Below are 14528 nucleotides of genomic sequence, written 5' to 3'. Positions count from 1 at the left end.
TCTCCAAAGGACAGATCTGTTGACTTGTAGAGCATCCACAAAGCACACCTAGGTTCATCCCTCCTGAAGAGGTGTTTGTCAATGCAAGGTACAGGCTTTTTCATGCACACAGATGCACAGACACAGAGAATAGTTTCCTAGCCTGGAGCACTTACATGTCTCCTTGGCAGTATGTGCACAGCTGCCCAGATGTAGCTGGCTTGTGGTGGCCAGACATATGAGGAACCATAAATCAGTTGTTTCTGTCTCTCGTCCTGAAACAAACATAATCTGGTAAGCAGTCATTGGATTTCTAGCGGATAAAGCTCTGTGCACAAGACAGAAATGGAATGAGGGAGTCCTCTCTCTCCTTCACAATCTAAAGAAGCACCTGCAGTACAGAAAAAAAGGTTTAATTCCTCCCTTGTTTATAACCAGATCCCTACTTTCCCATTTAATACTCAAGTTACCAACCTATAACTTTAAGGAAGGAGAATAACAAACAAAGCAATGCACGACTTGACAGGAGGCTGGAAAGGGAAGGTTGTGTGCTTTGCTGACAACTTAACGTTAGAAAACTTAAGTGGAAAGCTGTTATCTTGTCTGTGAACCTGCTGGGAAGGATGACGTGAATTGGCAGGCAGATCACAGCTATTTGCTAAACAAATAAGAGTGCTAAAACTCAGGAATAAGTTGCCCAGTTCTTGTAGAGCTGCATGTTGCAGTAACTAAATACCTTATACTTCTCTACTCCAGTTGCCCCTGACTAGCCCTTGCTGTAATTTTGCCAAGGTTTGGTTTACCTTGTATACCTAGAGATATTTTTCTGATGTTCTTTTGGAAGTGCCTTTGAATTTTTGGTAATTATACCCCAGCTACTTCCCTTCTCCCTCTCTCCTTTTGTGTCTTTACCTCCATCACCCCTCCATCCTTTCATGACATGTAAGTCTCCATTTCTCCTCTCCATTTCCTTCTGCTCTTTTCAGCTTTTGTCATTCTTCCTGTTCACTATCATTATTCTTGATCCCTCCCAGAATTTGCCATGCTTTTCAGGTGAGCAGGAAGATCAGTAAGAACCCTTTGTTTCATTTTGTGCCCCTTACCTGCCAACAAGAAATCACTATCGCAGGAAAAATCCTGATCAAGTGTTACAGTAGAGCACTTGTTTTGATCATGAGTAGTGTAGGAGGTGAGGGAGGGACACCATGGAGAGTGGAAATGAACTGTCAGATGTGTTAGTATCTTGTCTGTATTTCTAACAAGCATCTATGTGCACACTGGGATTTTAGAAGTTTGTTACGGAGCCAAATTTGGATTTGGGAGATATTTTTTTTTTTTTGAGGGTTTCCCAGCACTTAAAAAAACATATTACATTAAACAATCCCATGTTAGCTTTCCATGCTGGGAAACACTTAAATAAAAGGTCCTAGATTTAGCAATTGGAGCAATTACTGACTAATGTTGCATTAATGCAACATGACTGATGGAGTTCTCTGCGTCACAGTGCTACATGGCTTCTGGTCAGGAACACAGACCAACTGAAATTGGCTGTACAAGTACTGAATCTTGCAGTGCAGGTATCTTTTTAACTATACAGTTATCTGCATCCAAAGTTATATTTTCAACTCATTCCAATGTCTAAAAGTGATATTTCTTAATAATACATCACTGAAAACAGTTTTTCCTTTAACTCACAAATATTTGAAGTATTTCAGGAACCAGATGCTCCTCCAAACTCCAAATTTCAGCCTGACTTAGAAAATACCCAATAATGATTTGGTTTGCAACATTAAAATCAGATGAAAGTGAACACTTACGGTTAAAAAAAATAAATAAAATTCCAGGCAATCACAACTACAAATGACCCAGAAGAGAAAATGATAAAGTGCTTTTGAACTCTGTGCTACCATCAGGTGTTTTATTACTACATGTCATCTTAGATATTTTTCCTGTACTTAGTGTTGCAATTAATAAAAATCCTTATATAAAGGTAACGAGGTGTCAGCTTCATTTCCAGTTAAGACCATCTGTTGATTAAAAACTACTTTTCAATGACATTAAGCTGCAAAGAGCGAGTCAAAAAAGCGTAAGCCCAGGACATGCCCTGTGAGTCCCCATGGATTTAAATTTAATTAAATGAGAAAACTGTAGGACTTCTTTTGTTCACACTGAAGATTCCCAGAGCTATCCCACGAATGGTACTCAGTCATTGCAAGTTATGAGCTCAGTTTGGAATATTGTTTTATCATTAATGCTGCCAGTCATTCCCTGTTAGGTCGAGTAACGGAAGCGCCGTGCCATTGCAATGAAAATAAAAGGCCTTGGCCTCATACTAAACGTGTCCTGAGGATGTAGCCAATGTAATCACACCAGTTTATCAGTTTATTAACACAGTAAGCCAGCTGTTTCAGATGTGAAATTCAACACTGAAGTGGTGCTATTTTGAGAGCTGTTGACCACCTGCTCCTGGATGAAACCGAGCCTTTCATTTCATAACATCTACAGTGTGATGTTATCACCCTTTAAAACCAGCCCTTCGTGGCACGCCCTGGACCCATGGCTATGTAAAGTAATGCCCTCTGTGTCAACCTGATCTTCACCCTCCGTAGGTGTCTGCATTCCCCAGGCAACAAGGAAAAGTGGTACACGTACTCCTACTAAACCTGCTATTTTTCCCACAAAATATGAGAAAGAACTGGACATTTCTTGCTAACCCCTGCAAATTGCTGTCCTTTCAATTCATCTGACGTTTTATCTTGTCTATCAGCACCATCAAGGCAGATATAACATCTTCAAGACCAGTGTTCACAGTTTATTTTTTTAATTTTTAGCTTTTATATTTGTCAGTTTTCTGTTCTCAAAGATAAATTAGGAAATAAATGAGCCCACAGACAAAGCTGAGAGTATACTATATGATAGCAGTAATGTGCAAAGCTGAACATGAAAATGCCATCGACATCATTGCTGGATAAGTTCTTGTTAGTGGTTTTTTTTTAATATAAAATTGGTTTACAGTGTTGGAGAGAGAAATAAAAGAGGCTGAAGAGATAAGAACAGGGAAAAGATAGGAAACTCAGAGCAGTATAAACATATCTCCCCAGTGCGTCTTCCTCGCTCCAAAAAAAGGGCATTGTTGCCTTTGTAAATGCTGAATTTTTTAAATTGGCCTTGTCTGTGTGTGAGGAGCTATTCTTTCAAGCAAACATGGTGACTTTTTGAGATTAAAGGCCAAACCACGTGTTCATGAATTTTAATGTAAACAAAATCGGCTTTTTTCCCAGTTTTTAAGATCTCCCTTTACTGTGTAGGGTGAGAGGCAAAGGAGAAAAATGGCCAAAGGGTAAGCTACAGCGTGCTGGTACATATGTTTTCATCTCCAACTGAATCTCATCCTCCATGCTCTAAAGAGATCACATTTACAACAAAGAGACCTGAGAGACTGAGACCAAATATGTACCTGGAGCATAGCTTTTTGAAACCACCACTAACATATGAAATGAGATTAGCCCTTCTACCTCTTCACGGGTTTCTCCGAATCTGCTGAAGCATATGCTTCTGCTGCAACAATAGTCATTAATAATATTCTTTTTCAGGTATTTTTCAGGTATTTTTATTATTCTTTTTCTGCAGTGAAACAGCTAAACGTTTCTGTCTTTATTTTGTTACTTGGGAAGAAGCATAGGGAAGGCAGAGCTCATTCCTTGCTCTGCAGCAATGTATTGACAGACCTTCAGCTAAAGCGTGGTAGTTCCAGCTCTATACCAATTAGCCTCAGCAAATATTCAGGCCAAGGTGACCTGTCAGAGGAGTTCTAAAAGGAGTTTTGCAATGTAGCATCTGCAGAAGGTTAAAACCCATATTTTCTTACATCTTTTCTGTCCTGTGGATTCTTCAGTCACAGAAGTGAACCTGTTCCTAGCACAGATATTTTGAAGGAGAGCTGACTTTGCAGAGTGCCTTCCATCCCCAAACTTTTTGGTTTTGAAGCTCTGCTGCTAACTAACAACACTTACACACCAAAAATGCCATCTGCCATTTTTGAACCGACACCTGCCCTGCACATAATTTTGAGCATCTCATACGGTAATGCCAAAGAGACATTAAAGGCTTTTAATCTTCACCATCCATCTTTCTCTCAATCTGACTCAAACATAGCATCTCTCCTGGTTAGATATTTCCGTACGTACATCTCTATATAGCTACAGCAACAGCCAGAGATATGCTCTGGGAATTAAAAATACAGATTCTATGAATATTTTTTGGGAAGGAGCATAACTCCTATTACTTCACAACTTCACTTTGAAATCTGCAAGGCAAGAAGTACCTTCAATTTATTTTATCACTGTAATTTAAGGGTACATATATTTTTCTTATTTAAAATCAGAAGCCTGGATGAATAACTACACTTTAAGGTATATTTTCTCTAAAAGAAAGGAATCATGCGACTGGTTTTAATACTGGCAGTATAACGGTGCTGAAACTCCTAAATTGTAATAAACATTATACTTTCTTGTAACACATTGAAATAATGTTGCTATTATGAAAAATTGTGCTCATGCTGCCAAAAAGTTACTGAATTAATATTTGACCCCTTTGAGCTGAAAATGCTCATTCCAGCCTGAAGTTCTCCAACAAATGACAGTACTGTAGGAAGAGTTTTAAGTCCTTTTTATAATCTTCTAGTTACATCGCTCTAGATGTTATTATTTTGGTCCAAATTCCCCTTGACACAATCCAACAACTGAAATATGCCTATCTCCGGAAAAACGCTGTCTTGGCTCAGCTTCCCACTGAAATGAAGTTTTTGTTTACAGCCGCGTGTTACCTTGTACAGCACTGCTCACTCTGCTGCATCTATCGTGTATGAGCTGGAAAAGCCACTGGAATGATTTGTAACAAGTTCAGCTGAATGCTTTTCCGGCAAAGATCGAGCTGTACAATGCAGCACTGCAGTACCAACCCAGGCTCTTAGCAGAGCGAAATGCAGCAGCACCATTTGATTACTCTTCTGCAAAAGGACCACTTGAGAACACAAAACCCTCTCCACTGCCACGGCTCAGTACCAGCACAACAGGACTATTTTTTATGGTTTCTTTTACAACCAGTGCTTGAAATTCCTGTGCTTTATCTCAACAGCTAAAAGTTAAGATTACTTGCGCACACTCCCACCTTCCACCCATCATCTTCCTTTCAAAATAGTAATAAATGTTTTTGTTACCACACCTAATACGGACCAAAAAATGTTATTTTTTTTCTCCATTTTTTTGGTCTGAGCTCAGCCACAATTGCTCATAGGAAGATGCCAGGCACACAAACAAGAAGGAGGTAGTAGACTCCAAAATGTTTGGGCCATATGGGGACACCAAGAGTGAGGAAGCACAGGAAACTTGGTGCAGCTGGGATGCAGCAACTGGATCGTGCAACCTACAATTTATTGTGAGGCTGCTCAGATGTGAAAGCTCAGCATGGGAGGAACCCAACTGGGGTACTGCATTCAATGCTTGCCTGATATTTAAAGTTTCAGACCTGAAATATCTCAGTGATTTTTTTTTTTTGTTCTACATAGGCTCAGAAGAGTGAATTTCAATTCCCATCCCTCTCTCCTTCCATGGAGACAATTATTTTAGTTCTGTGAAACTAATATTTTTTTTGGGGGGGGGAAGAGTCAGGTATTATCTATGGTATCGCACTGCTATACTCTGTTCATCAGAAATGTTACACAGAATATAAATAAATATGATAAAAAGATATTGTAAACATACAGTGTCTGTATGTAAACACACAGCGCCTGCTTTTAAATTACTTTTGCTCCTTGTTCGTGACATAAATAATGGTCAAAACACAATGCTTTTGCATAAATCATTTCCATTTCAATGAATCAGCAGTTGCCAACAGGAAAATATTTACAAGCTTTCTTGTTCTACCAGCTTCTAGATTGTACATATCATCTCAAAACAACAACTAAGCAAAAATCTTTTGGGAAGCTACAGAATGATAAAGGTTTTCTTGGCCAAGAGGGAAAACTGGGAAGATTGAGATACTTGAACTCTAACATCACTCAGTTAATGTGGCAGCATGGCAACAGTGTAATGCTGAATTGACAAAAATGACTTCCATTCAGTTCAGCAATCCAAGCTATTTTGGTTCCAATTAAGCAAAAGAGAAAATGCAGAAAATTGGGTAAATAAAATTAACAAAAAATACCAATTAGCTCAACTGAAAAGCCCAGGATGAATAAGCTCAACTACACAAGGGCAGAATAGAAAGTTGTACCTATACATAGAAATGATGAGAACTATGGAGTAAAATGAGAGTTGGTTGTATTTATTTTGGTTTTCACTGTTCCATTTTATCTTAAAATGTTTTGATTGCAGAGTCTAGGAAAGATTACCAGCAAGAGGTTTTATTTTACTTGCCAATTATTTAGTCCCCTTATCGGAAAAAAAACCCACAAAACCCTGCAAAAACCCTGGCCTTTGATCTCTCATTTTCTCTCTTGAGAAATTATCTAATCATTTTATAAAATGGACCAACTGTTCTTTTATCCCTTCATTATATCAGCTGATTCCCTGTGCCAAGAGAGTGATGGAGCCACAAGTTGAAATGCAGTGTAAATTAGGAAATTGGTCTATATTACGAATCCTTTTGAATATCTTGCTGAAGCAGTCTGGCAACAGCCACCCAAGATATTCTGTCATGTTAGAACAGCCTAATCCGTTTCAGTATTGAATGTCTTTTCTGTTTGTTTTTCACTTCATTGATGCAGTTATTACCCAACAGAAAGTGGCATGAAGCCTCCAGGAAGACGTGGCGTAACTCAACATGTGGTCTCAATGTCGCTTTAGACACAATAGTCTTTTAAAGGGAAGAAGGCAAAGAAAAATGAAGAAACAGCTAGCTGGATCTATCAATCAATCTATGCATAGCACAACTAAAAAATCCAAGATTTTCTTAGGAATTAGCTAGTGGGATTTCAAGATGATCCTCATCTGGGTGCCATTGTTATTACATTCCTGTCATCTACTAAGGAAACTGGATTTAATACAAATATGCTGCTTGAAAATAAATGTAAAAAACTACAAGAAGACTGCCATTAAATGTGTTGAACCCTCCTGAACCTGCTTTTCGCTCTGCATCTTTGTCTTGACCTTTTATTTTCTTATTGGCATTTCGGGAATATGGGTTAGTGTTCAGCCACAGTATGTTTTGTCACACTGCGTGCAATGAATAAAATCCAGGCATAAAAATAGGAGTTATGAGTAGATGCATATACTATAACAAAATCTAACTCCTTCCTGGCACTGTCTACCCTTTGAACAAAGTGTTCTTTATGGAAAAGACTATAACTATTTTCAATTTAACTGCAAAACCTTGACCAAATCTTGATCTTAATCCTGTGCCTCTGTGGATTAGACATTTCTGAGTACTTTACTGAAAAGTTACTGCTTCATATATAACTTCAAATTACGCTTAGAGCATTTTTTTATTAAGTTCCTTAGAGTTCAATGAGAAAAGTTTTTAATGGAACTCGTTAGGAAAGAGTTTGTTCTGTTTTCAACTAACATCTCAGAACAGTAGCCTCACTTTAACTTTTTAGTTGAAAAATGCTGGGATTTATACTAAAACATTCTGACTGATATTCTTAATCAGTTACATTGATTGCTTATTTTGTGTTCCTCTTGCAAATGCTTCACAGTCCCAGAGTTCCAAAGCAGAATGCTTAGCCTGGCCTTCCGAACAATTATCTTTATTTTATTCTCAAGCATCTATGTTTCTACTTTTATTTAGATTTTATTTTCCACATTTTTATAGTATGTTATTGATTTTGTTTGATACTGTAATTTTTCATTTCTGCAGCGTTTCTGGCCTGTGTGACGCGAGACATTTGATGCATCTAGCTTGGAAGAATTTATTGGCACTTGCATTGGAAATGAAAGTCTGGACTGGTTGCTGTGACAGGAGTGGCATTTTTACTAGTTTATTTAATCTGACAAAAAAAGTAAGTGCACTTTGATTGCTGCCATTCTGCCACCCTTCCTCCCTAAGTATGCTTCAACAAGGATGAGGTATGATAAGAGGTGTAAGGGGATTGATAACCACACACCCACAGACTTTCATCTCTAGATTGTTGTTCAATTGCTGGGTTTTGACCAAAACAGTGACAGTTTGACAGCTGTTTGATCATTTATACAAACTAAATTGGTGGCCTCCATCAGTTGCTAAGTGCAAGCAGGCACCTGCATACAAATATTTAGATTAAATTTGTACCTTTATCCGGAAATGTCAGCAGAGTTGGCAGGATTGGATGTCATGGAGATAGATCTCAAGAATCACACCAGTGCCCTACTAGTGCTCGCCTGGGTCTTGCTGGGCTTCACAGATAACTTTCCAAATATTTCTAAGATATGGGATGCACATCTTTTAAAAAACTCTCCGTTTGCCTTTTATGGAGAGAATGTGATAGTGATCACAGCCAGAGGGACCAAAACATCAGCTTCTTGCTTTACAACTCGGTTAGCGTTTTTGTGCCTTGATCTCCTAGCTCGAAATTCAGAAGAGATAGCAGCACTGAGGATAACATCAGTATCCTTCTACACTGATGCTATGTATGGTGTTTCTCATTTCAGGACCTTTTGCACCTCGAAAATCCCCTCTGATTTCACAGGCTGATGTCTTGAACATGAAACCATTTCACCATAGCAGCATCACCGGGCATGCCTCAAACCCAATAGCTCCACAAATTTCACTGTCCATGCTTTCTCTTAATCCTCAAACTACAACATTATTTTCCATACCATGTGCAAGAATCCACACCTAATTTTATTTAATTAAATATGTAGAGCATACTAATTTAATGGTGGTGTTGTAGCAGTGGTCCTGGCAATGATCCAGTTCCTTTATTGAAATAAACTATGCAGCCTTCGGCTTCGTGGTTTATTCACTTGGGGACTGTGTTACTGCCTCATAAAACAGCGCAATAGTACTATTATCATTTAATTATACAGGAAGCTTTCTCTGACTTTGGTGTCTGCCTTCCTACATCAGCCACAGCATACTTCTCTGAACCCTAGAATGTGCAGGAAATATAAATTGGTCTGTTCGAACACGCATAAATATGTGTCAGAAATCTAGTGTGTCAGTACTTGGAGAATTATTAATATATTATACTCAAATATGATAAATTACTGCCTTAGAACAAACCGATAAATATATTCCTAATAGAATTAATTCTAGCAGGTAGTTCTGAGTCATCACCTGTAATTCCTTACTTAGAAAATCCCAGCAACAGAAATAGGCTGCTTATCAGGGTAATGAATATTCACTGAGAAAAAGAAAAAAAAGACAGAAATGCTGAAATTTAAACTACATGATTATTATCAGTAGTTGTCCATATCTGCAATAGGTGTTTTTGGAGGTGATTTCAATAATAAAAATATCTAAATGTCACACAAAGCCACAACTTATTCCAGGAGATCAAGGTTCCTAGCGTTTTTTGGTTTTGATCGCTAACTGACTTTTTCTGTGTTGAGACACTTGTTAAAGTGACAAAATATTGCTAAAAAAGAAGCAAATACAAAAGCTAAATCCAAATGATATCAACATTTCCTAAATCCTGATTATTGTAGGTAACTTTAAACCACAATTTCACATAAATTAAAAAAGTGTAAAGCATAGTATTACTTATTTCATTCCTTATTTCTATAATAATTGCATTTATTAAATATAATCACTTAAGCTTTTTTAAAAAATCTTCATACTATTTAATTAATGCCCAGAATGAAGTTTGAGCTAGGTTTATAGTAAAATTAAAGGCTATTTTTGAAGGCTATTACAATATAAGGATATTAGATAATCCACGTCTCTGGATTAACCGAATTACTAGAAATGCTGAACACTTAATTTACCTTGGAAAAGGTTTGGAAATAAGAACATTTGAGGTATGTAACTAAACAAAGATTCATACACTTATGTTCATAAGTTTTAGATGAAGTGGCTTTTCTAATTGTCTCAGTTTAAAGACCTTACTCAACCCACCGGTACTCTCAGGTCACTCCTTTTCCTCCCTGTTCACCATTTAAAGCACTCAGCCCCAGACAGTCATCTCCAATCCACCAGAGCAGCCTGGCCAGCTGCCTACACCCAGCTCCAAGGCTCTCCTCGTCATTGAAGTTCTTAAAAATAATGTATACACGGTCACATTAGAACAACTTTCTTGCTCATTTTGGAGGTTTGATGATCATCAAGATACCAAATATGAAAGACCACAAGTATGGGAGAAACGGAAATATTGTGCTGATTCTGTAATTGAAGACTTTGCAATTCTTTTCAATTTGACTCCCAGAAATCTGAGCCAATTCACATGAGGTGGAGTCATCACTGATTAACTTCTGGTACACTTTGAGACTGAGCAGTAACTTACTCCTCTAGAATTTAATGTCACAGCAGACACAGAACAAAAGGCTTTATATTTCAATTTTTGCCTCGTAGGTCTGTAATGGTTTGAGATGTGTATTTTGTCCCTCTCTTGTACGATATTCTTTTCTGCATTAAAAGCAGCAGAAATAACATGTGATTGACTCAATAGCACAGTATTGCCTGTACTCCACCAGCTAAACCCACACTTGACTGTGATGCTGAAAACTTTTCCCTTCCTTCCTATAAAAAAAGTGCATAGCTTGCCGTTAGATACTAGATTCTGAAGCCCTGAAAGCCGTTATTTAGATAATATGAAGAAGATTTCAAATTCTGGGAAGGCCTTTCAGGGTCTTTCTATGATTTCTGCTTTCTCCAAGGTCTCTGTAATTATTGCACAGAGAACCGTACAGTTCTCAGTTTTTCTTCCGTAGTCTCTCTATGAGGACATCGAATCACTTGTTTTGTGTGCTACAGTTCTTCACTTAACTATATCAGAATCTAGAATCGAGTTGGTGTTAATTTGTTTATATTAAAACAAATATCTAATCGTAAAACTGGGTGGCTTAAAGACTATTATTTTTCATGTGAAAAGGAGCAAGACTGAACTTCGTTGTCTTTTCTGGAATTAAGTTATATGGCTATACTTTATAGGCTTTTATAACTACTTATTCAGAACCTAAAAACATAAAATAAATTTTGATTTGTTCTGCAGAAAGGGAGAATAAAATATTATATATTTCTTGATTCCAGATCATGACCAATAACTTTTATTATTATTACAACAGTAAATTAAAGTGAATAAAGTGAAGTAGGTTAAGAATACTGTATCATGTGAATGTTAATAGCATGACAGTAGTAGCTCTCAATAATAGTTAGTTCATACATACCTTTGAAAGGTTTGAATGATTTTACTTGATTCTTTTCTCAGACAATGGATCACGTGGGGGAAACCTCCATTTTGTATTTCATTTTGTTTGGCTTTTATAAGACACCTACACGTGATGGTGAGGCAGAATGGGACATCTACTCCAGATGTGACTGCTGTTTGGCAAAGAAGTATTTATTTGAACATATGGGCCTTTTCTATTTGATTTTAAAGTGTTTATTTGGATATTCCACACAAAAGCCATGGTAAAATCTTTACCATTTTAAACCACATAATTATGAATGTCAATGGGTTAAAAGTTGTCTTAAAGAAAATCTAAGGTGAAATGTATGTCATACTCTTTTTATCCAAAATACATAGAAAGCTTAACTTATATTTTTGTTTATCTCAGCCACTTACCAAATAATTGTATTTTTGTGTTGCATTAACTTCTATAATGATGTGTATGTCAATTAAAAGTAATGTCTAGAATATAAAACAATGTTGTTTATGTCTCATTAGGTGTCTACTTAGCATTTAAATACAGTCTTCAAGTGGATTTTTAAAAAAATAAACGCTAATGTCTTTTGAACATTTGAAATTACAGTCTTTTCTTGGCTAACAGGAGAGAGGTTAAATGCAGGTGTCACACCAAAGACAATGACAATGAAGTTCTCTTGCCCCTACTGATAGAGAAGGGATGTAAAGACTGCATGATTTGTATCTTTGTGAGCAGAAATTCACTCCTGAGATATTGTAAGAACTGGTCTTCTGTGAACCTTGAACAGCTAATATCCTATGAATCATAATCTTCCTCTGCCATCAATTTCTGTCATTCAGATTCCAGTTTCTTATTCATTCACAGCAGAGAAATAAAGAGAAGATACTGGGACTCTTCACTGAAATCTGTGATTTATCCAGGATTAACTGCAAAGCCCCATCTGTTTCCACCGCAGCTGATGGTGGAGTCCCCATCTCTGCACCAGAACTGGATGGATGTTGTCAAGCTCCTGACATTTGTGCTTCCAGCCCCTGAAAAAAATCACTAAAAGGAAATCCCCAAAGTAAATCCGTAGGTATGGATGTTTCAGAGCACGTCTCATTTCCTGATTTGTTTTCCTTCTGCTTATTTGTGCATTCCCGTGGAATATAAGCATCCTTTTTATACAGATGGTAATAACATGTCGCTATTTTGTGTAGAATGAAATATTTATGACCCCTCCTGCATGAAGTAGGGTAGAGGAGTACAGGTGGCTGTGCCAGCAGAAACAGCAAAAGACAGGACTATAAGATGCCTCATGTACAGTAAATTCTGTCAGGCAGAGGAGCTGCAGGGCACTCACGCAGGAGCACAGCATGTCACACACGCACCACTGTGATACACCAAAATTTCTCAGCCTTAGTCTGTCAAGTAGGGAAAAGATCCAGCCTCATCTGTGCCCCGCTATGAAATCTAGGGCAAGAGCCTTTGAAGGTAACTGCTGATACTGAATCCAGCTGCTTTTTCATAACAGAAAATGTAAAAATAAAAATAAAAATGCTGAACTATAAACTTCAGCAAAGGAGTAAAGTTCAGCTGCTGCATATTCATAGCCCATCTCTGAATAAGCCTTCTTCCATTGACACATACCCTTCCTGCATACCAAATGCTAATGTATATTTATATATTCATAAAGCATACCAAATATTTCAGCATTCACAATTATTTAGTATGCACAGGTATGCAGTCAGAATTCAGGTGGTATCTGATTTCCCACAGTGTAAGTTTGTCTTCAGACCATATTATTATACTCTATGCACCTGCAGAATCATAAGGTGTTTCATCACTTGAAGATTTTATCTTCAATTATTCCTCAGCCACCACGTTGCAGCTCTTACAGCGTTATGCAATACGCAGCCAAGTTTATCTCCAAGTAGATATGATCTAAGCTTATATTCTATAAGCATAAATAGCTTACAATAATACTAATTCTGATATTAGAATATAGGCAGGAAAGAGAACTCACAAGATACAAGGAGGTTTGTGTTGGGTTTTAGTTTTGTGTTAAACCAGCAAGCAGTACAGGTTGTTTTAGTATTTCTGAAGAACTTGGAAGGCGAGTTACTGGTCCTTGGATAAGCCAGTACCAATAGCACAGTTCGTAGAAATTATGACGTATTTTCTAAATTCATCTTTCTACACAAATAGACATTGAGTTGGGAATGAAACAGCCCACTCTGCTCACTAGCATGTTTTTTTTATATATATATTTTACCTTTACAGCACTAAATATGGAAACTGTAATGCATGAAGTGCCTAATTTTTACACTTTATTTAAAGAAGCAGAGGTATAAAAATAACTGAAAATAACTAAAATTTATTCTCTCTTGCACTCCTGACAACTGAGTTCTCATTGCTCATCACTCTCAATCCTAGTCTAATCTTAGAAATCGAAGCTATATAAATAAATATTTTTCTGTTCTTTGAATGTTAACCTGCAAATCTGAATCCAAATCTAACAAACTACTGTGTCATTGTTCCTAGATTGAATTATTATCCCAGGCAAATTCTAATTTGATTATTTGTTCTCAGGGTAGAAGAAAAAAAATGGCATTTGTTGCCAACTAGAACAGGAGGATCTTGTCTTTTCTCTGTATCTTAGAATTTATTTAAAAAGAGAAATTCAGGCTGCAAAACAAGATATCAAAGAAGCAACAACTTCAGATTAATGTTAAGACCAGCACTGGTATACTGTAGAAAGGCGCTTGTTTCATTTCAGGGGGACACACACATTTCTGATGAGAAAGTTCAGTAATTACTTTTAGATAAAAAGTCACACAAGGAAAACAGAAAATATTCAATAAGAAAATACATAGATAAATATGGAGATGGAACAACCTAATCTCAACAGAATCACTTCTGGAAGGAATACATGCTGTTAAGGATGAATACTCCACATACATCTTACTACTGAAGAGAATACATTAAAAAGATGTGTGGAAGATATGTACGTACCAGAGTACTTTTGAACATATCTTCCTTTAAGATTAAAGTCAAAATACAGATACATTCCATTAAGTTTTGTGACAAACGTGAGACTGAAAAAAAAAATACAAAGCTAAATCACAGTTTTACAGTTTGAATATATAATAGTCTCTTATCCACTGAAAGTCTAAATAATTCCTTGCTTTTAATCCTATCCAGACAACAGGTAAGATGTTTTCCTGTAAGCAGTCACAAGATGCTTAAATTATTTATTTCATAGTTATATATCATATTTAATCTTCA

General features: G+C 37.0%; 1 long non-coding RNA gene across 2 annotated transcripts in view; it reads left to right on the top strand.

The window, feature by feature from the left end:
- Nucleotides 1-14528, top strand: part of LOC128853022 (uncharacterized) — a 35544-nt gene that overhangs the window by 9479 nt on the left and 11537 nt on the right. The window contains exons 2-3 of one of the 2 annotated variants that reach the window (XR_008451248.1): nt 7837-7978; nt 12126-12336. This is a non-coding gene — a long non-coding RNA (uncharacterized LOC128853022). Of the gene's footprint in view, nt 1-7836; nt 7979-8606; nt 11503-12125; nt 12337-14528 lie in introns of those variants that run through there. The other variant, XR_008451247.1, reaches the window with a different exon arrangement.

Source organism: Cuculus canorus, chromosome 9 (genome assembly GCF_017976375.1).
Source record: "Cuculus canorus isolate bCucCan1 chromosome 9, bCucCan1.pri, whole genome shotgun sequence".
NCBI classification, from domain to species: Eukaryota; Metazoa; Chordata; class Aves; order Cuculiformes; family Cuculidae; genus Cuculus; species Cuculus canorus.
The sequence above is the reverse complement of the archived record's forward strand: the minus strand, read 5'-3'. Positions and strand labels throughout refer to the sequence as shown.